This window comes from Leopardus geoffroyi, chromosome B1, assembly GCF_018350155.1.
Source record: "Leopardus geoffroyi isolate Oge1 chromosome B1, O.geoffroyi_Oge1_pat1.0, whole genome shotgun sequence".
In the NCBI taxonomy this organism is placed as follows: domain Eukaryota; kingdom Metazoa; phylum Chordata; class Mammalia; order Carnivora; family Felidae; genus Leopardus; species Leopardus geoffroyi.
Window position 1 is genome coordinate 77337594 of NC_059327.1, and position 20687 is coordinate 77358280.

At 38.1% G+C, this 20687-nt stretch overlaps 1 pseudogene; it reads right to left on the reverse strand.

Moving 5' to 3' along the window:
- Window positions 1-7385: 7385 nt before the first annotated feature.
- Window positions 7386-10187, reverse strand: LOC123582930 (annotated as a pseudogene).
- Between the last annotated feature and the right edge of the window lie 10500 nt (window positions 10188-20687).

Genomic DNA, 20687 nt, shown 5'->3' on the forward strand with positions numbered 1-20687 from the left:
CAGATTCTTCCTGGCCCCTTGCTCTGCCCAAACCTTCCTCTCAGAGAAGGGTTAGCAAAGGAAATGTTCAGCTTAAGTTGAAAATTGCCCATGTTTTACCTTTTCTAAAGGAATTTACATTATAAGCTCTTTCTGTGTGAAAGGAAGGCTTTGGCTCTATCAGATTTTCAGGCATTAGTTAGTGGATGGAAAGGTCTTTACGGGGCAAACAGGGCTTCTTGGCATGTTTAATATCATACTACATTTATAGAAGCTTACCATAAACATCTACTCAAGACCAGCATGGTTTCAACAGGTGGGCTGAAAGTGTGACTATGTATTTGCCATGTTGCATAAGATAAGCTGCATGTGTTCATCTAGAAAGAGTTGGGTCTGCCTACTCTCATTTGCTCACATCTTACTTAATCCTCAGCCCACAAAACCCAGCTTCTCTCCCTCCCCACTCCTCTTAAAGTCACTAACGGCTCCTCAATTATTCAATCCAGTAGACCTTTTTTTTTCCTGCGCATTTTCATGTCCTGGCAGCAACATTTGGTACCAACAACCATTCATTCCCCCTCTCTGTGGTCTCTTTGGCTTCCAGCTTCTCCTTAGGAATTCTGCTGACTTTGCTCACCTCTCATATGACAGACTTCTTGGTCCTTTCTTTTTCATCTACCCTCTAGCTAGGTGAACTCATTCATGTGCATTGATTGAACTGCACCTTTTGTATTCTTCATATCCAAATCCCTATCTTTAGCCCATATCTCTCTCCTGACCTCCAGATCCAACATCTGCACCCGCAAATTACACAGACACCTCATGCATCCTAAACTGAAGTCACAAACGTCTTTCTGCCCTGATCTTTCATCAGTTTTAATCAAGATAGAAACTTTGGTGTTATTCTTGTTTCTTGACTCTTTCTCATGTTTTACCAAATTCTGTTAAGTTTGTGCTCCTAAATATGTATTTGAGCATACCTGCATTTCTGTTTATTGTGACTACTGCTTTATTTTCGGCACCCACCACTTCTAGTCTGGGGTTCTTACTCTGCTTTTCCTCTGATCCATGCTTTGTTTTGGGGCTAGAGCTTTCCAAACTTGAAATTAGTTCGTTCCTTTGTCATAGTTCTTTTTGTATCACCTGTAGAGCAAAGCCTGAATTCTGTAGCCAGGCATGACTGATCTGTTTCCTATCAACTGCTCCAGTTTTCTCTCCTAGCTCTGACTCTCCACCTAATATTTCACCCTTTAGCATTATAACTCTCTTTGAAGCATGTCAAGCAGGCACCTACATGCCTCCAGATTTGGGCAGATGGCATTCCTTTTGCCTGGAATGCCCTCTTATCCTTCCCAGGCTGAGAAAAATCTCTTTTCTATTTATTTTTTTTCCTTTATGAATTTTTGCCTGACACCTCCAGAAAGACATTGGTCCTTTTTCTTTTATGTTCCCATTGTATCTTTTACATATTTCTAATACTTCTGTTGTCATACTGTATTGTAATCATTGGTTTAGGAGAGTGTCCTTCTACTAAACTATAAACTCCTTAAGGAAAGGGATTTACATAGGTATCTGTGGTTTCTAGAACAGTGCATAGCATTTTCAATATTTTTTTAAAATGAATGAATGTGTGGATTAATTTCAAATGTATAAAAATGTTTCTCTTTATTTTTTTTCCCTAAAAGTGTTGGGGCCCTTAAAAGAGGCTCAGCTGCTAGGTTCTTTGCCCTAATTCCTTTATAGACATTCTTATTTCTTTAGTAATCATTTATAGGATGTTCCCGATTTATACTTTTTTGAATCACTCTCGTACTTCCAGTTATGGAAACTCAGAAAAGAGACAGAAGCCACAAAAGGGTAGAGTGATAAGGAAGAAAAGTAAACCCCAAATATGGCTCTACTTTTTTTCCTAATGGAAATAGCATTTGAGTTTTTTTAAGAGTATAATTGTGATCTGAAGGTACTGATTTCAAATACCTTATAAATATTCTAATTTGTTTTTTACAATATGTTGGCACTAAATATTTAGAAAATGATATTTCATTAGAATTATTTCCTTTTAGACCTAATATTTAATTCTTATGTAAAGCCAACACAGTACATTGGCACACTTTTCATGCAATCACAGGTCTGGCAGCTGGGTGCTGTTTTAAAGCATTCTCTTGATCATTAGAGAGAGCATTTATTGAGCAATTACTACCAGACAGGTACTGTTTTAGTTGCTTTCATGTATTAATTCATTCTATGACGTAAGCATCGTTAATTATCCCTCATTTTACAGATGAGGAAACTGAGGCATAGAGAAGTTAAGTAATTTGTTTAAAAGTATAGTAATTAAGAGGTAGAACCAGGATTTGAACTTATCTATCTAGTTCAGTCTGTTATGATATATGAGAAAACAAAGATCCATCAAGGGTCTTAATTACCAGGGACCCAGTTCTATATTTTTGGTTTCAGGTAATCCATCAGCACTTTTTGATTTATTCAGGGTATGTGCTTCAAACGGGTAGACCATTGGAAATAGCCCTTTTCCATAGCCAGTATTAGTCTTATTTAGTGGCTGTTCATAGCAGGAAAAATTTTCTTTTGAAAATTTTCTTTCATTCAGAATCAGAAAAAAAAAAATAAAACACACATATCCCCACACAATCATATACATCCGTGCAATGAACATTCTCAATCTAAGTGAGTCTCTTTGATTTTTGTGGGGATATAGAACAGATCAGAACATTCTTACTGCATCTATATAAACAGTATAACAAGATGCAGGGATATACATGATGATTACTTGAAATTTGCTTTTAGAATTTGTAAAATTTAACTTTGATACAAAACTATTTCATGTCCAGTTTTTCTCTAGTTCTGATGTAAGAGTTTGAATTCCCGAGTTCTTGGCCTCATTGTGGGAAGCAGTGGACCCATATGGGACTGCACATGTTAAGTTGCTATGGTTGTGATTTGCTCATGAAGAAAGCTATTTCACTGTTTTCTGTGGGATTACAAATATAATTGTCACACTGGTTTTTGTATCTTTACATTAGAAGTTCTTCGTGGTGGTGGGCAATTCTTTTAGCAGCATGTTTCTGGTTATTGAAAAGCTTTGCTGAACACAATATACCCACTTTGCTATGTAAATAAAGACATTCTTGTTGGAATAATGCAGTTCATGGGATGCCTCTTTGGGTAGGCCTATCTGTCAATCTGTGTTTAGTTGACTTTCTCAGCCCACCCATTCTAATTACTGCTTTTCAGACTCCTAGAATGGGTATCTAGGAAGGGGATTTGTTAAAATTGGGTTATTTAAATGGAATTTTCCAAATATATGATATCTCCTCCTCAGATCACAAATTCACTCCCCCACTCCTTCCTACTTGCTTTAGAAGCTCTTGGCAGGCTATTATTGAGAACTGAAGGGCAGGTTTCAAGCACCCTCTATTTATGATATGGTGAGGGCCAGTCAGTAAACTGCATGTGTTTGGGATTATTACCTTTTATTCTAATTTCATGCTGACTGCTGCTGAGTGTAAGAGTGTGAATTCTCTTATGGAGATAACTTCATGAATGCTCAATGGCAGATACGCTGTCAGTCAACTGGCCATTTTGGTGATTAAAGTTTGGATGACTTTTGACTTAATATAGGTCATATTCTAAACATTTTGTATCATCCAGTAACTTCTTATAGAATCTATTTTTTGAAAAACATGTTAAAATGTTAAATTGAAATCATGAAGGAAAATACTACTTGAAAGGTAGCAGACCTGTGACATTATCTGTGTTGTTTAGAAGGCAATAGCTATCTTTGCCATATCTCTGCCCTTGCCCTCTTAGCCAGTGACTCAGAGATAGATTTTTAAAAGCTAAGAATATGGTCTATGTCACATCAGTGCAGATTTTCTATATATCTTCTTCGATATGAAAGCCTGCTGTCTCTTATTGTGACTTATTTATAAAGGAAACACTGGAAGCAAAATTTATTGCTTTGCAAAACGAATGGTTCTTTTCTACTCTGTCTTCTAAATGGTTGCAAACTTTACATGGCTCATAATCCCTTTAAGCAGTCATCTTATCCTAATATTTTCCTTTCCCAATCTTCCGTTCTCTGCCAGACTTCTTAAAATCTATTACTGTTGCATTTCTCATCACTGGCTCATGATGTCAGTTCCTCATAGACTGGCTTCCATTCCCACTCCCCAGTGATCCCTGGGGGTCACTGATGGTCTCCCCATTGGCAAATCCAGTGACCATTTTTCCGTATTCATGTCTTTCTTTTTGAAAATGAAAAAAAAAATAATGTTTATTTATTTTTGAGAGAGACAAAAAGCAAGCAGGGGAGGGGCAGAGAGAGAGGGAGACACAGAATCTGAAGTGGGCTCCAGGCTCTGAGCTGTCAGAACAGAGCCTGATGCAGGGCTCAAACTCATGAACTGTGAGATCATGACCTGAGCTGAAGTCAGACACGTAACTGACTAAGACACCCAGGTACCCTATGTATTCATGTCTTTCTAATGTCTCCATCGTTTCATATTATTGATAATTTCCCCATGGCCCTTATATTTCTTTGTAGGAAAAAAAAATAATGATGAATACAATTATTAGTTATAAAATTAATTACAAATTATGTATTCTTTATAATCATATTTATTGCTATTTTAATCCTTAGTGCTGTGAAATTCGGTTCTCCTTTCACTTTCAAGTCAACTTACTGCATCTTCTTTAATGACTCTACTTTCTTCTGCAATCTAATCTCTGTAGGCATATTCTAATTCACTTAGTCTGGAAATTTTAGAGTTACTTTGTCCCCTTGCTCTCTCTTCCCCTCATGATTAGTCAGTAAACAAATCTTTTGGATCTTCCTGTGTGGTATTTTTCACACTCAGCCCTTCTTTCTTATTGCTACCTTCTGATATAAGTCTTCATCATCTCATGTACCTCACAGTAAAGCCTACATATCACTGCTGGAATGAATTCTCTATTCCACGAATACACACAAAGATAATCTGGACCTGAACTAAAGCAGTGGTGGTAGAAATGAAGCAGAGTAAGATATATTTAGGATTCACAGGACTTTGTGGCTGATTGGGTACTGGGGATAGTGAGTTGGGATAGTGATGTGGGCATTGTTGTATAGAGGGCAGTTGAAGCTATAGGAGGACATGGACTCACTCTGGAAAGAGAACGCTTGGGACAGAATTCCACTTCTGAAGAACAGAGATGATTTTCTTTTTCTCCTAGTAGTGCAATTAGAACTCTTTATTCATACAAACTCTTAACTGGATGTCAATATCTGAAGCAGATATAAATGAAACTGCTTATGCAGAAGGCCAGCCTGGTTGACCTCCCCCTTCATCTTGCTCTGTCACTGGCTAGGGCTCCCAAAGCACCACAGGGAAACCACTACATAGCATGTGGTATGGAAGGATTAGGGGTGAGGGAAAAGGGGGGGAAACATATTTACTGAGTATCTCTTCTGTCCTAGGCACTGTTGTAGGTACTTCCTGGAAGAATGACTTATGATTATGATGATTATGGGGAAGGTAGCTGGAATTAACAATTACTCTTTTCAAAGATGTTAAAATTATTGCTAGGCAAATTCTTTCAAAATCATTTAAAAATCACCCATTTCACTTGGAACTGTCCTGTGTGCTAAATCACAAACAAACAGGGATAGGTTAAACCTGTTACATAAAATTGGTTGCTAGAAGCTGTTTGACTCCAGAAACGTGCTGTATTCATGTTCGTTTTCCAGAAAATCTCTCCTAAAAATATAGGTGTTCCAGGTAACTGTTGGTGATAACCCCTATGAAGGATTATTTTGCCAGATTCTTTTAGCACAACTGGCAAATTCATTCTCTTTTATTTTTAAGGGCCATAAATGACACATCACAAATGGTTCTTAGCTGTGTATTGTGTTTAATTTTAAAAGATTTTCTGTGCTTGATGCCTCTAGAGGTTTTTGAAAACTAACACTGTAGAGAAATTTGTTTGGCAGCTTTCACACGTAAGCTGTTATCATCCTGGTCTATATTTAAAAAGTTTTTCTTTACTTTTGTCAGTGTATACTAGTAAAAATTTCTGTAATTTCCTTGGCTTTGCATTGCTTTACTTCATCAGAATGTAGTAGCAAAGTTTTAAAATGAAATTCCTCGAAGTGTTAGAGTTTTCTATGTGTTGTTTTATTTTTTTAAAGATTTTAATGTTTAGTTTTGAGAGAGAGAGAGAGAACAAGTGGGAGAGGGGAAGAGAGAGAGGGAGACACAGAATCTGAAGCAGGCTCCAGGCTCTGAGCTGTCAGCACAGAGACAGACACGGGGCTCAAACCCATGAACCATGAAATCATGACCGTGAGTTGAAGTCGGATGCTCAACCCACTGAGCCACCCAGGTGTCCCATTCTATGTGTTAAATTTTAAAAAAATCATAAAGTCCTCCCTTTATTTAAAAAAAAAAAAACTTTTTTTTTTTTTTAAATTTTTTTTTTTCAACGTTTATTTATTTTTGGGACAGAGAGAGACAGAGCATGAACGGGGGAGGGGCAGAGAGAGAGGGAGACACAGAATCGGAAACAGGCTCCAGGCTCTGAGCCATCAGCCCAGAGCCCGACGCGGGGCTCGAACTCACGGACCGCGAGATCGTGACCTGGCTGAAGTCGGACGCTTAACCGACTGCGCCACCCAGGCGCCCCCCAAAAAAAAAAACTTTTTTAAATGTTCATTTATTTTGAGAGAGAAAGGGTGAGGGAAGGGCAGAGACAGGGAGAGAAGAGAGAATCCCAAGCAGGCTCCACACTGTCAGCACAGAGCCAGATGAGGAGCTCAAACCCAGGAGTGGTGACATCATGACCTGAGCTATAACCAAGACTCGGATGCTTAACTGATTGAGCCACCAAGATTCTCCTAAAGTCCTTCCTTTAAATGCATTAATTCACTTTAATTTTGTCTCTCCTTTGTGAATACTTGATCAGACTTTTACAGATTTCCTTAAGAAAACTGTGTTTAAAATTTTTAACAGGACAGTATGTTACATCTTTTTAAGATCTTATGATGTAAAATAAGTCATGCACCTAACTCCTTTGTATATATGCTTCATGCTTAGAGACTACAAACATATAAATTCATGTGCATGTAGATTCTTAAAGATTTAGGTTTTAAGTTTCTAAATTAATATTTTAAAACAGGGCTTTCAGAGTTTCCATATCTGAGGAAATGTCCCTTCTATTGTAATAAGCAACAAAACTATTTTCAAAGGAATTTTTCATATGGTAATTTAATTATTCACAGTTTGATGGGTTGTTTTGGAAATAAAATCTTTTCAATAGTAAGAAGCAAAAATTATAAGCCAAACAATCAATGTACTAAGGTCTTTAGGGCTATCTCAACAGAGCAGCCAAGGACCTAAGGGTTTTGTGTGTGTGTGTGTGTGTGTGTGTGTGTGTGTGTGTGTGTTTCCTGGTAAGACAATTAATGGACTGCCATTGCTCTCTTCATTGCTGGGATTACTGTGACCTGAATTACGAAGGCTTTTGCGCTGTCACCCTTTAATTTAATTAGATAATGATTTTGTAGTCTGGAGTTCCCTGGAGATAACAAATGTATTGACACTGCAAATCAACCTCTGGATATAATTTCATGCTGTTCATGGCACTGTTGGTGGACAGAGTCCACACAGAGTACGGGACAAATGTTAATTCTGCCAAAGATGAAGTCCTTAGTGGTCTAGGCCTATCTTGAAAAAAATGGTGGAGAGATTGGGATAGGAGGCTAAATGCATGACGTCCTGCAGAGATGCCCTGCATCTCTTATAATTAAATATGTTAAGATATTGGGTAGCTGGAATATTGCAATAAAGTGAGTCAAATGAATTTTTTGTTTTCTCAGTGCATAAATAAGTTATGTTTACACTATACAGTAGTCTACTGGGTAATAGCATTATGTTTCAGAAAAAAACAATGTGCATTTATTGCTGAAAATGCTAACCATCATCTGAGCTTTCAGTGAGTCATAATCTTTTTTCTGGTGAAGGGTCTTGCCTCAGTGTTGATGGCTGCTGACTGATCAAGCTAGTAGCTGCTGAAAGTGGAGGTGGTTATGGAAATTTCTTAAAATAAGACAATAATGGAGTTTGCCACATTGATTGACTCTTCTTTTCATGAATAATTTCTCTGGAGCATGTGATGCTATTTTATAGTATTTTACCCACAGGAGAACTTCTTTCAAGATCGGAGTTGATCCTTTCAAATCCTGCAACTGCTTTATCAGCTAAATCTGCATAATATTCTAAATCCTTTGTTGTTATGTCAACAGTCTTCACAGCATCCTCAGCAGAGGTAGATTCCATCTCAAGCAACGACTTTCTTTGCTCATCCATAAGAAGCAACTCCCCATCTGTTAACGTTTTACCAAGAGATTGCAGCAATTCAGTTCCACCTTCAGGCTCTACTTCTAATTCTAGTTCTCTTGCTATTTCTAGCACATCTGCAGTTACTTCCTCCACTGAAGTCTTCAACTCCTCAAAGTCATCCATGAGGGTTTGGAATCAGCTTCTTCCAAACTACTGTTGATATTGGTATTTTGACCTCTTCCTATGAATCACAAATATTCATAATGGCATCTAGAAAGGTGAATCATTTTTGGAAGGTTTTTAATTTACGTCGCCCAGATTCATTAGAGGAATCACTACTATGTCATCTATAGCCTTATGAAATGTATTTCTTAAATGATAAGATTTGCAAGTCAGAATTACTCCTTAAGCTATGGCTGCAGACTGGATGTTGTGTTAGTAGGCATGGAAACAACGTAATCTCATTGTCCATGTCCATTAGAGCTCTTGGATAATCATATGTATTGTCAATAAGCAGTTACATTTTGAAAGGAATCTTTATTTCTGAGCAGTGGGTCTCAACAGTGGGTTTAAAATATTCAGAAAACCATGTTGTAAATGGATGTGCTTTATCCAAGATTTATTGTTCCTTTTATAGAGCATAGGCAGAATAGATTTTGCATAATTTTTAAGAGCCCTAGGATTTTTGGAATGATAAATGAACATTGGCTTCAACCTAAATTCACCAGATGCATTAGCTCCTAACAAGAAACTCAGCCTGACGTTTGAACCTTTGAAGTCAGGGATTGATTTCTCCTCTCTAGCTATGAAAATACTAGATGGCACCTTCTTCCAGTAGAAGGCTGTTTTATCTACATGGAAAATCTGTTGTTCATTGTAGCCACCTTCATGAATTATCTTAGCTGGATCTCCTGGGTAACTTGCTGCAGCTTCTTCATCAGCACTTGTTGCTTCATCTTGCACTTTTATGTGATGGAGATGGCTTCTTTCCTTAAACTTCAGGAACCAACCTCTGACAGCCTCAAATTTTCTTCTGCAGCTTCCTCATCTCTCTCAGCCCTCATAGAATTGAAGTGAGTTAGGGCCTTGCTCTGGATTAGGCTTTGCTTAAGAAGAATGTTGTGGCTGGTTTGATCTATCCAGACCACTCACATTTTCTCCATATCAGCGATAAGACTGTTTTACTTTCTTATCATTTGTGTATTCACTGGAGTAGCACTTTTAATTTCCTTCAAGAACTTTTCCTTTGCCCTCAACTTGGCTAACTGGTACAAGAGTCCTAGCTTTCCACCTATGTTGACTTTTGACCTGCCTTTCTCACTAAGCTTACTCATTTCTAGCTTTTTATTGAAAATGGGAGGTGTGTGACTCTTCATTTCACTTGAACACTGAGAGGCCATTGTAGGGTTATTAATTGGCCTAATTTCAATATCGCTGTGTTTCAGGGAATAGGGAGGCCTGAGGAGAGGGAGAGAGACAAGGAGGAATGACTGGTCACTGGAGCAGTCAGAACACATACATTTATCACTTAAGTTTACCACCTTACATGAGTGTGATTTGTGGTGCCCCCAAACAACTACAATAGTAACATCGGAGATCACTGCTCACAAATCACCATAACAAATACATGAACAATGAAAAAGTTTGAAATGTTACAAGAATTACCAAAATGTAATAGAGGTTTCTACATTTTTGTCCTGCTTAACAGGTGAAGAATGGTGTCATTTACTGAGACAGTGAAGACTTGGGGAGGAGCAGATTTGGGAGAAAAAGAAATCTAGAATTCTGACTTAGGCAGAGATGTCACCATTGCTGATGTCAGAGACAGAAGTGCTTTCACTGAGTCGTCAGCAGATATGTTGTGGCAGATATTTAGAGATAAGACTGGTGACAGACATAACTGTTGAACTTTTCAAGCTCCTTAATACATCACCTCATACAAAGCAGCAACCAGCTGCAGCAAAGAAATCAGTTTGATACTCTGGGGACCTTGAGTCAAATGAATTCTCCAATATCATTATGGTTTTGGTGTAACTGGGCTTTTTAAGTAAGAAATACCCTCTAGGGCTTTGCATCTGGGTGGTTTTCTCTAAATTAAGTAGGCCACTGTACTTTTGAAGAAACACAGAACAAAAAAAAAAAAAGGAACATGGTAGGGGAATAAGCATGGATAGCATAGCTAAGGGAATGGGTATTTTCACTTTAAAGAGTGCTTAAGAGTAGATAATTAAAATGGGAAATAGTGGAATGAAACTCTGAAATTAATCCTATTGGATGCTACTTCCATCATATTGAGAATGACTCTTAATCCTGAGTCAAGTCAGAACTTGGCCTTCTTTTCAAAATCCTCCAGGATATGGCCCCATCTAACCATATTTCTCAGTTTGTGCTACTAGCACCTGGGAGGTATTTCTCCTTTTTCTCTTTTGTCCAGCCCCTGGACTGTGTCCATCCATCAGTGTGATGAAGGCTGTTCCACATATTATACAGAGCTGATGCAGCCTGTAGGTCTACCAGCAGCTTTAGCACCGTATCAGGCGGGGTTTAGGATTAAGTCCTTATTGTGTGTATCAAATTACCATGACATACACTTTAAATATCTTACAATTTTATTTGTCTATTACACCTCAATAAAGCTGAAATTAAAAAAAAAATTAAGTCCTATTTCCTACCAGACCAGAAGACCAGGGGCACCTAGACAAGCCCTCTAAACTTTCTGAATTCACCCCTTGCATCACAGCACTGCACTTTGAACTGGGTTTCCATCTCCACCCCATGCATACACCAGCCAATTATTTTGCATGATACCATTGTTTCCTTTGAGGATTGAGGATGCTGCTCTGATTTCTAATCCACATATTTCTTCCTACTCTTGTTACCTTGAAGGAGTTGCATTATGCTTCCTTTAGTCTTAGATATAGGCCATTTTCCCCCCCCGTGGTAAATGGATAGGTCTCCCAGAACTACCCACAATTCTCATTGATTCTCAAGGTACTACGAGAGACTGTTGTCACCATGTCTTGTCCTGTGGATTAATTTTAGTTCTGAGGTCTATCTGAACAATATGTAAGTTTGTTTTGCTCTTGCACTCTGTGTTGTAAACTTATTTTTAGGTTTTGTAGTATCTCTCTTCTCCCGACTCCTGGTCTAGATTGCTGTTCTCACCTGGCTGATATGACCATTTTCTCCTCTGTGATTTATCTTTTTCTTGCTATTCATCTAATTTGGAAAGAGCTTCTTTTCTCTCTCTATATTCTAGATCCTACGTACCTGACAAGATCCAGCTCATGTTCTAGTTTTTAAATCTTTATCAATTTCTAATCCCAGTGTATTGCTTCTTCCATTTGACCTCTTCTAATGGTTGACCATTTTAATCATGGACCCATTTTTAAAATGTTTCATGAATTATATGTATCTCTCTTAATAATGAGCCCTTGTGGGGCACCTGGGTGGTTCATTTGGTTGAGCGTCTGCCTTCGGCTCAGGTCATGATCTTATGGTTCATTAGTTCAAGTCCCACATCAGGCTCTCTGCTGTCAGCACAGAGCCCATTTCAGATATTCTGTTCTCCTCTCTCTGCCCTTACCCTGCTCATTCTCTGTCTCTCTCAAAAATAAATAAATAAACTTAAAAAAAAAATAATGAGCCCTTGTGGCCATAAAATCAGATTCATGTTTAAATGATTTGAATTGAGGTTAAACTTCCCAAGTGAAATTTTGGGTTTTTTGCATCCAGACTGCATCTTCCCCACTAGCTACACTTCCCCTCTCTACCAGCTTATATCTGTTTAACAAGGTGCTATTGAAATCTTTGTGATCTTTAATTAGATAATAGTTTCTTAGATATGACACCGAAACACAAGCAACAAAAGAAAAAATAAATAAACTGGACATTATCAAAATTAAAAACTCATGTGCTTGAAAGGACACCATCAAAAAGCAAGGCAATCCAAAGAATGGGAGAATTTTTTTTGCAAATCGTATCTGATAAGGACATGTATCTAAAATATACAAAAGATGTTTACAACTCAATAACAAAAAGACAACACAACTGAAAAGGTCTGATTAAGCATTTCTCCAAAGAAGATTTACACATGGGTATATGAAAAGATGCTCAACATCATTAGTCATCAGGGAAGTGGATGTGAAAACCTCCGTGAAATACCACTTCATACCCACTTACTGAAATGGCTATATGTATAAAAAGAGATAATAACGTGTTGGCAAGAATGTAGAGCAACTGGAACCCTCATAGTATGGAAGTGGGAATGTAACATGGTGCAGCTACTTTGAAAAAGAGTTGGGTAGTTCCTCAAATGTTTAAACATAGAGTTACCATATAATCCAGAAATTCTACTCCTTGGTATGTATCTATGAGAAGTATTTTCATATAAACAGCTGTACATTCTTAGCAGCATGAATCATAATAGCCAAAAAGTGGAAACAGCCCCAGTGCCCATCAATTGATGAATGGACAAATAAAATGTGGTATATCTCTATTAGATTATTATTTGACAATAAAAAGATATGGAATACTGATTCATGCTACAATACAGATTAACACTGAAAACATTATGCTAAGTGAAATAAACCAGTAACAAAGGACCAAATATTGTAATATGAAATGTTTAGAACAGAAAATCTATCGCAGCAGAAGTAGTGGTTGCCTAGCACTGGCAGAGACAAGGGGGTTGGAAGGGTGATGGCTAAGGAGTATGGGATTTCTTTTTGAGGTAATAAAAATGTTCTAAAATTGGCTGTGCTGATGGATGCACAATTCTGTTAATATATTAAAAGCCATTGAATTGTACACTTTAAAATGGTGAATTGTATGGTATATGAATTATATTTCAATAATGCTGTTAAAAAAAAAAAAACACTGGGGCGTGGCGCAGTCGGTTAAGCGTCCAACTTCAGCCAGGTCACGATCTCGCGGTCCGTGAGTTCGAGCCCCGCGTCGGGCTCTGGGCTGATGGCTCAGAGACTGGAGCCTGTTTCAGATTCTGTGTCTCCCTCTCTCTCTGCCCCTCCCCCGTTCATACTCTGTCTCTCTCTGTCCCAAAAGTAAATAAACGTAGAAAAAAAAATTAAAAAAAACACAAAACACAACCTCTACTCTGCTAAAGGGCTTCAGTTTTTCCCTGACAAAAAAGGAAAGAAAAGATACCATTGAATATTTCTCTGTAGTGGATGCTGAGATGCACGATGCAGACCCACACTTTAAAGACTGAAGGATTTATTCTCTCAACTGCTCAGAGTGTTGACTGCTGGTGGCTCACAGCAAAAGTCTTTCTTTGGGAATCGCCTTCAGCTGATGAAATTACTCTTCAAAGGTTACACCTCATCCCATCCGCAGTCCACATCCTATGATAGAGCAATGTGGGGGTCCAAAGGCCAGATTCCCCTGCCTCCTTCAGATGGCTCTCTGAAGGGCCATCTCAACTCAAGGGCTACTGCTGGGATCAGCTGGATCTATATCACAGTTCAGTTTCCCTTACTCTTTTATAGGCATTGTTCTAAATAACACTCCCCAATAAATCTTCTCCATACAAATCTCCATCTCAGAGTCTATTTCTCAAGTTCAACTTAAAAGACACCCAACATTGATGACTATGACTTATTCTAACCTTCTTTAATATAAGCAGTCCTTATCAGTTACTTAGTAGGGACTCAAAATGTTTGATGAATTGAATTCTGCTCCAGAGACTGACTTGTTTGCTCTCTATGTGGAGAATGAACTTACAGACAATGGCCATTTATCTTCCACTTGATCCCTGAAAGTAGTTACTTCCTGAGGTTGAGTTCTCTGACCTCTGGTTTTGTTCTGTACTTTTGGCAACTCAGCTCTTTCCACAATTTCAGTTACCAAATAAATCTTTCTGCTGGTGAATGTCATATCCTCGCCAGGCTGCTAGACATCTCCACTTGCCTGTCCTGTGTATTCCTAATGAAGATTGAATGCTAGTCTGTGTTGTGCCTACAGGTTGGAAGAATTAAGAGTGGTAGTGAGGGGTGGAGGTGAAACATTCTGAGTGAGCCCCTTAGGACTCTAAGGACAGAGAAAAACATAAGTAAAATGTGAAATGTGTCTGGATGCTTATGAGGCAGTTGAAAAAGAGTGGAAAGGAAGGCATGCTGAATAAATTACAGAAGAGCTAGCCAGGACTTGCAATTAGGACTGAGAGGTAGGCACATTGCAATCAGAGCAGTTAGAAATCCTGGCTTACAGCTTGAGCAGTTCCTATGAAGCAGCCAGGGGTATTTATCTCTGAAAAGGCCAGCTTTGGTGGATGTCACCACAACCTCTAACTCAACAAACTAAAACTCACTTTCCTATTTCAAGTTGATATCCATAAATATCCATTATCAGTTATTGGCCCTATTCTTGTTCTGGTCACTCATCCTTGAAATATTCAAGAAATCTCTTGACTTCTTCAGAGACAATGCTCCTCATAGTCAGAAAAATCTCACTATTTTTATGAATCTCATTATTTCTCCAATTCAGTAGAACTGAATTATAGTCACTGCTGCTTTATTGTGTAGAACTGATTCATTAAATAGTTATTTATTGAGCGTTTACCATGTACCAAGAAATACTCTGTACTGGGAAACATTCTTTGCAATGAAAAATAACATTCATCACTCTCAGCTTGCAGTCTAAATAAGGAGATAGATGCTAACAAAATAATTATATAAATCAATATAAAATTGCAGCTGTAGCAGGTACTAAGTAGCAGCGATAGGTCTTAACAGAAAGAATTTGATCTAGTCAGGGATGGCAGAAAGAGGTTCTTGAGGATATGGGGATATGAAGATGTATCTATATGACATATGATAAATAGGCATTAATTAGACAAGGAAGAGAGGGAACGGTATTCTCAACAGAGGGACAGTTTGTGAAAAGACACTTAGTGGGAGGAAACATGGCACAATGAGGAAATTAAAGAAGGAAACCATGGCCACAGCATAGAACATGCAAAGGGCCAGTGGCATGCAAGCTATGTAAGGCATTTGGGCTTTATTCCAAATGTTCCACATTAGGAACCATTAATGTCCCCAAACAAGTGAGCGATGTGTGTAGTGCTCATACGGAACAGATCATCAGCTGCTGAGTGAGATTGGATTGGGTAGGCTGGTGAGAATGGATGGAGGTAGAGCACCTAGCAGGCTACCGTAGTCATCCATATGAGAGATGAGGGTGTCATGGCATTCAACGCCTGTGGTGGAGATGGAAAGGAGTGACATATTTGAGATTTTAAGAGGTTAAATAGGTAGGATATTGTGACAGATTCAGAGAAAAATATCAAAGATAATTCTGAGGCATCTGGCTTTTGCCACAGGATAAATTATGGTAGCATTCAGTGGACATAGGAAACAGTGGAAATTAAGCCTAGAATTTTGGGCAAGATTATGAGCTAATTTTGGGTATGTTGAATTTTGAGGTGCTTTTAAAACTTCCAAAAGATGGTGGTCAAGGAGAGGTACTGGTCAAATAGGCAGCTGGATGGGCAAGTCTGGAACTCAAAGGACAGGTCTGGACCTGTAAGAGGCTCAATACGCTTGGAGGATAAATAACTAACCCCGTAGTGTATTTTCGCCTAGGAAGAGAGTAGAAGTGAGGACAGGAGACGGCCTAAGACTGAGACTTGAGGAACTCTAAGACCAAATGGCCAGGCAGTAGGCAGAAAAAAAAAAAAAAGTTATCAAGGTAGAGGAAAAACTAGTATTGCCTTCTATTACAGAAGCCAGGGAGAGCACACTGCATGGTAAGTAAGACAAACAAAAAAGATCCCTGGTTGGAGAAAAAATGCTGTAAGTGTCCAGTGATATGAACAATATTGATGATCTTACTTAGGGCTGTTTTGTTGAAAGGATGAGAACAAAAACAGATGAGAGGGTTCAAGAATGGGTTGTGGTTGAGGAAGTATGTGAACTCTCTTGAGAAGTTTATCCATGTATGAGAAGAGAGAGGAGGCTTCTGATGAAGAGCAATGAAGGGTGAATGAGGGATTTTGTTTCTTTCTTTTTTTGGGTGGGGAGAGAGTTTGTACACAGTACTATGGAACAGTTTGGAAAATATGGACAGAAAGGAAGGCATCTAAAATATGAAAGATGATTTATGTAGTTGTTAAAATGAATAAAGCAGATCTATTATGTACTAAAAGGAAATAATCTCCAAGATATACTTGTAAGAAATGGTAATATGCAGAACAGTATTACAGATATTACTATTTGTATATGAACTTGTATATGCACATATGTCTGGCTTTGTGGACACTTAGATTGTTTCCAAATATTTTTTTTTTTAAAAATATAAACAATTTTGTAGTGAAAACCTTGTTCATATTTTTGCAAACATAGATGTGTATATCTGTAAAACAGATTCCTAGAAATGGAATCGGTGGTCTATGGATGTTCATTAAAATTTGTTGGTTGTCAGTTTTTCCCTCAGAGACATTATTATTTCAGTTATATACTCATAAGAATATATGGGAGTATCTATTCCTCCACACACTGGTTGACACAGTGTGTTAACAAATTACCAAACTAAGGAATAAGAAATCATCTGTCAATGTTTTAATTTTATTTCTTTAACATTGATTATTTTTACAGTTTTTTAATAAGTTACATTAAGATTTCTTTAAAAAAATTTTTTTTTTCAACGTTTATTTATTTTTGGGACAGAGAGAGACAGAGCATGAACGGGGGAGGGGCAGATAGAGAGGGAGACACAGAATCGGAAACAGGCTCCAGGCTCTGAGCCATCAGCCCAGAGCCTGAGGCGGGGCTCGAACTCACGGACCGCGAGATCGTGACCTGGCTAAGTCGGACGCTTAACCGACTGCACCACCCAGGCGCCCCTCTTTAAAAATTTTTTTAATTCTAGTTTAGTTAACACAGAGTGTTACGTTAGTATTTAAAAAAATTTTTTTTAATGTTTATTTTTGAGAGAGAGAAAGATAGTATGAGTGGGGGCGGGGCAGACAGACAGAGGGACAGAGAATCTGAAGCAGGCTCTATGCTGATAGCAGCGAGCTGATGTGGGGCTCAAACTCACAAACTGTTAGATCATGACCTGAGCCAAAGTCGGATGCATAACTGAGCCACCCTGGTGCCCGCATTAGTATTTCTTTTTAAATTGACTATTTAGTCATGACTTTTGTCATTTTTCTGGTATTTGGATTATTGATTTTTTCTTAATGATTACTAAGAGCTTATATATATGTATACATACATACATATATATGTGTGTGTGTGTGTGTGTATATATATATACACACACACACACATATATATATATATATATATATATATATATATATATATATATTTAGTGTTTATTTTTGAGAGATAGCATGTACAAGTTGGGTAGGGGCAGACAGAGAGGGAGACAGAGGATCCAAAGCAGGCTCTGCGCTGAAAGCAGAGAGCCCAATGCAGGGCTCAAACTCAGGAATCCTGAAATCATTACCTGAAATCATTACACTACCTGCCAAAGTTAGATGCTTAACCCATTAAGAATCCCAGGTGCCCCAGGAGCTTATATATTAAGGAAATAATCCTACTAGCTATCATACTTACTTGCAAATTTCTTTTCTTTTTAAAAATATCTTAGTTTTATTTGGGGGAGGAGGGGCAGAGAGAGGATCTGAAGCCAGCTCCCCACTGACAGGGGCTCAAGCCCATGGACCATGCTTAACTGACTGAGCCACCCAGGTGCCCCACAAATTTCTTTTCTAATTGGTCGCTTCCTGTTTGGCATGGCTTGTGGGTAATTATTTTTGTAGTGTTAAAAATTTATTTTATAAAGTAGCATTTATGAGTTTTATATATTACCTTCCTCTGAAATAGTTTAAAAATATTTTTTGGGGTCACCTGGGTGGCTCAGTCGGTTAAAAATCTGACTTTGGCTCAGGTCATGATCTCATGGTTTATGGGTTTGAGCCCCGTAATGGGCTCTGTGCTGAAAGCTCAGAACCTGAAGCTTGCTTCAGATTCTGTCTCCCTCTCTCTCTCTCTCTGTCCCTCCCCTGCTTGTGCTCTCTCTCTCTCAAAAAGAAATAAACATTAAAAAAATAAAAAAAAATATTTTTTACTCTGGTAAATGTATGGCTTTGCTTTACTTTTATGCTTCAACAGTTGACCTACTATGATATATGATAGCATAAAGAGTGAGGTAAGAATACATTTTTTTTTCAGATGACTAGCTGGTTTTTTCAACATCATTTTTTAATCCTTGTTTTCCTACTAATTTGAAATGCAACTTTATTGACTAGAAAATCTGATCTATATGGGTCTATTTCCGGACAGTCCATACTTTCCATTATCAGACCATTCTAAATAATTAGCTTTATCTTGTCATTTATTGTGGCTTTAAATTCTATGATGATCTTTTTCCCCATTTCTTTCCTGAGTTATTTTAGTTTAAGAGAAAAAAAAAAAAACTTCTTTTTCTCATTTCTCCCTTGAATCCTTCTATGTGCTTTGAACTCTTATTTCACAGAGGCCATTTCTTTCTTTTCTTTTTTTTTTAAGTTTAGTTATTTACTTTGAGAAAGCGTGTGCATGCGTGTGCTGCAGGCACAAGTGGGGGATGTGCAGAGAAGAGAGAGAGAATCCCAAGTGGGTTCCAGGTTGGTAGTTCAGAGCCCAGAGCCAGAGGTGGGGCTGGATTCCAGGAACCTTGAGACCATGACCTGAGCCAAATTCAAAAGTCAGAGGCAAAAGGGACTGAACCAACCAGGTGCCCCATAATGGCCAATTTATATTTGCTAAAGAATAGTCTGGCAAGATGTTTACCTATTTCATGGGAAAAATTTTCTCGTGTGCACTCTAAGTCTACCTTCTATTTACGCATGTTTTGTTCCTCCTTTTTCTTTTAGTATTTTCACATTGATTTTATGTGTCCTTTCCCAGCATCCTTTTGTACATTGGTCCAATTTTACTGCAACACTTGTTCAAATATACTGTGGTATTTCCCATCTCTTTCTGTTCCTCATTCTTTGTTGTTTGCAGACGGTTCAAAGGGAAACAGCCTCTGATGTTATTGTTCTGCTCTTTTAAAGCTGGGAGTCCTCTGACTTTTATCTTCCAAGGCTACTTTTTTGGTTCTTCTTGCGCTTTACAGATTAAGAGTTACCTGGGATGGTTTTCAGGAACTTATGCTGATCAACATCACCCTGTCACTGGGCAAGAGTAGCTATAGGATCATGGAGTAAATCAGAGTTGGAGGAAAAAAAATAACATGCAAGAGTTTAAGTGGAAAAAATAAACCTTAGTGAAACAATAAAATGAAAGTAAATAGCTAATGTTTTCCCTGAGGAATTGGTTGTATAATGCAGTAGTGAAAGTGTAAGTATAAAGTAGGCTCATTGCTTATATTTTAGTTTTTTACTCACTGCTTATATTTTAAGAGTTTTAATGGTTCATGGAAATCTGCTTTTTATTGAAACACTAAATTATTTTTGAAAATGCAAAGATTTAGTTGATAGACATTTTAAGGTATTACTGCTTACTGTTCAAGTTAATGTATTAAAATGGTACAAAAATAAATATGACAATATTCAGCCCAAGAAAACATATATATGTGCCTCAACACATGAGCAAATATAAGAATATTTTTCTCTGTTGCAAAATGCATCAATAACTTATTTTTCAGGGGTGCCTGGGTGGCTCAGTGGGTTAAGCATCCGACTTCAGCTCAGGTCATGATCTCACGATTTGTGAGTTTGAGCCTCACGTCGGGCTCTGTGCTGACAGCTTGGAGCCTGAAGCCTGCTTCAGATTCTGTGTCTCCCTCTTTCTCTGCTCCTCCCCCGCTCACACTCTGTCTCTCTCTAAAAAATAAATAAATGTTACAAATTAATAATAATAATAAAAGAACCTGTTTTCCACACAGCATGTTTTACAGAACCAAAAGTTTTCACTTCAGTTTTTCTTTCCACCTTGTGTAGTAAACAGTGACCTTACTACATCCAAAATCAGGTTTAAGAAGTGTTTTTTTTTCCTGGCTGTTAAAAATGTGTGGCTAGGGGCGCCTGGGTGGTGCAGTCGGTTAGGCGTCTGACTTCAGCCAGGTCACGATCTCGCGGTCCGTGAGTTCGAGCCCCGCGTCAGGCTCTGGGCTGATGGCTCAGAGCCTGGAGCCTGTTTCCGATTCTGTGTCTCCCTCTCTCTCTGCCCCTACCCCGTTCATGCTCTGTCTCTCTCTGTCCCAAAAATAAATAAATGTTGAAAACAAAAAATGTGTGGCTTGTTCATCTTTCTTTCAGTTTTGTTTTATAGTCACTGTTGAGAGATGTAATTTTTTGATTACTTATGGTAACAGGCAAGTTGTACAGTTAAACAGAAATTTTCTATTTTTCCACTTCTT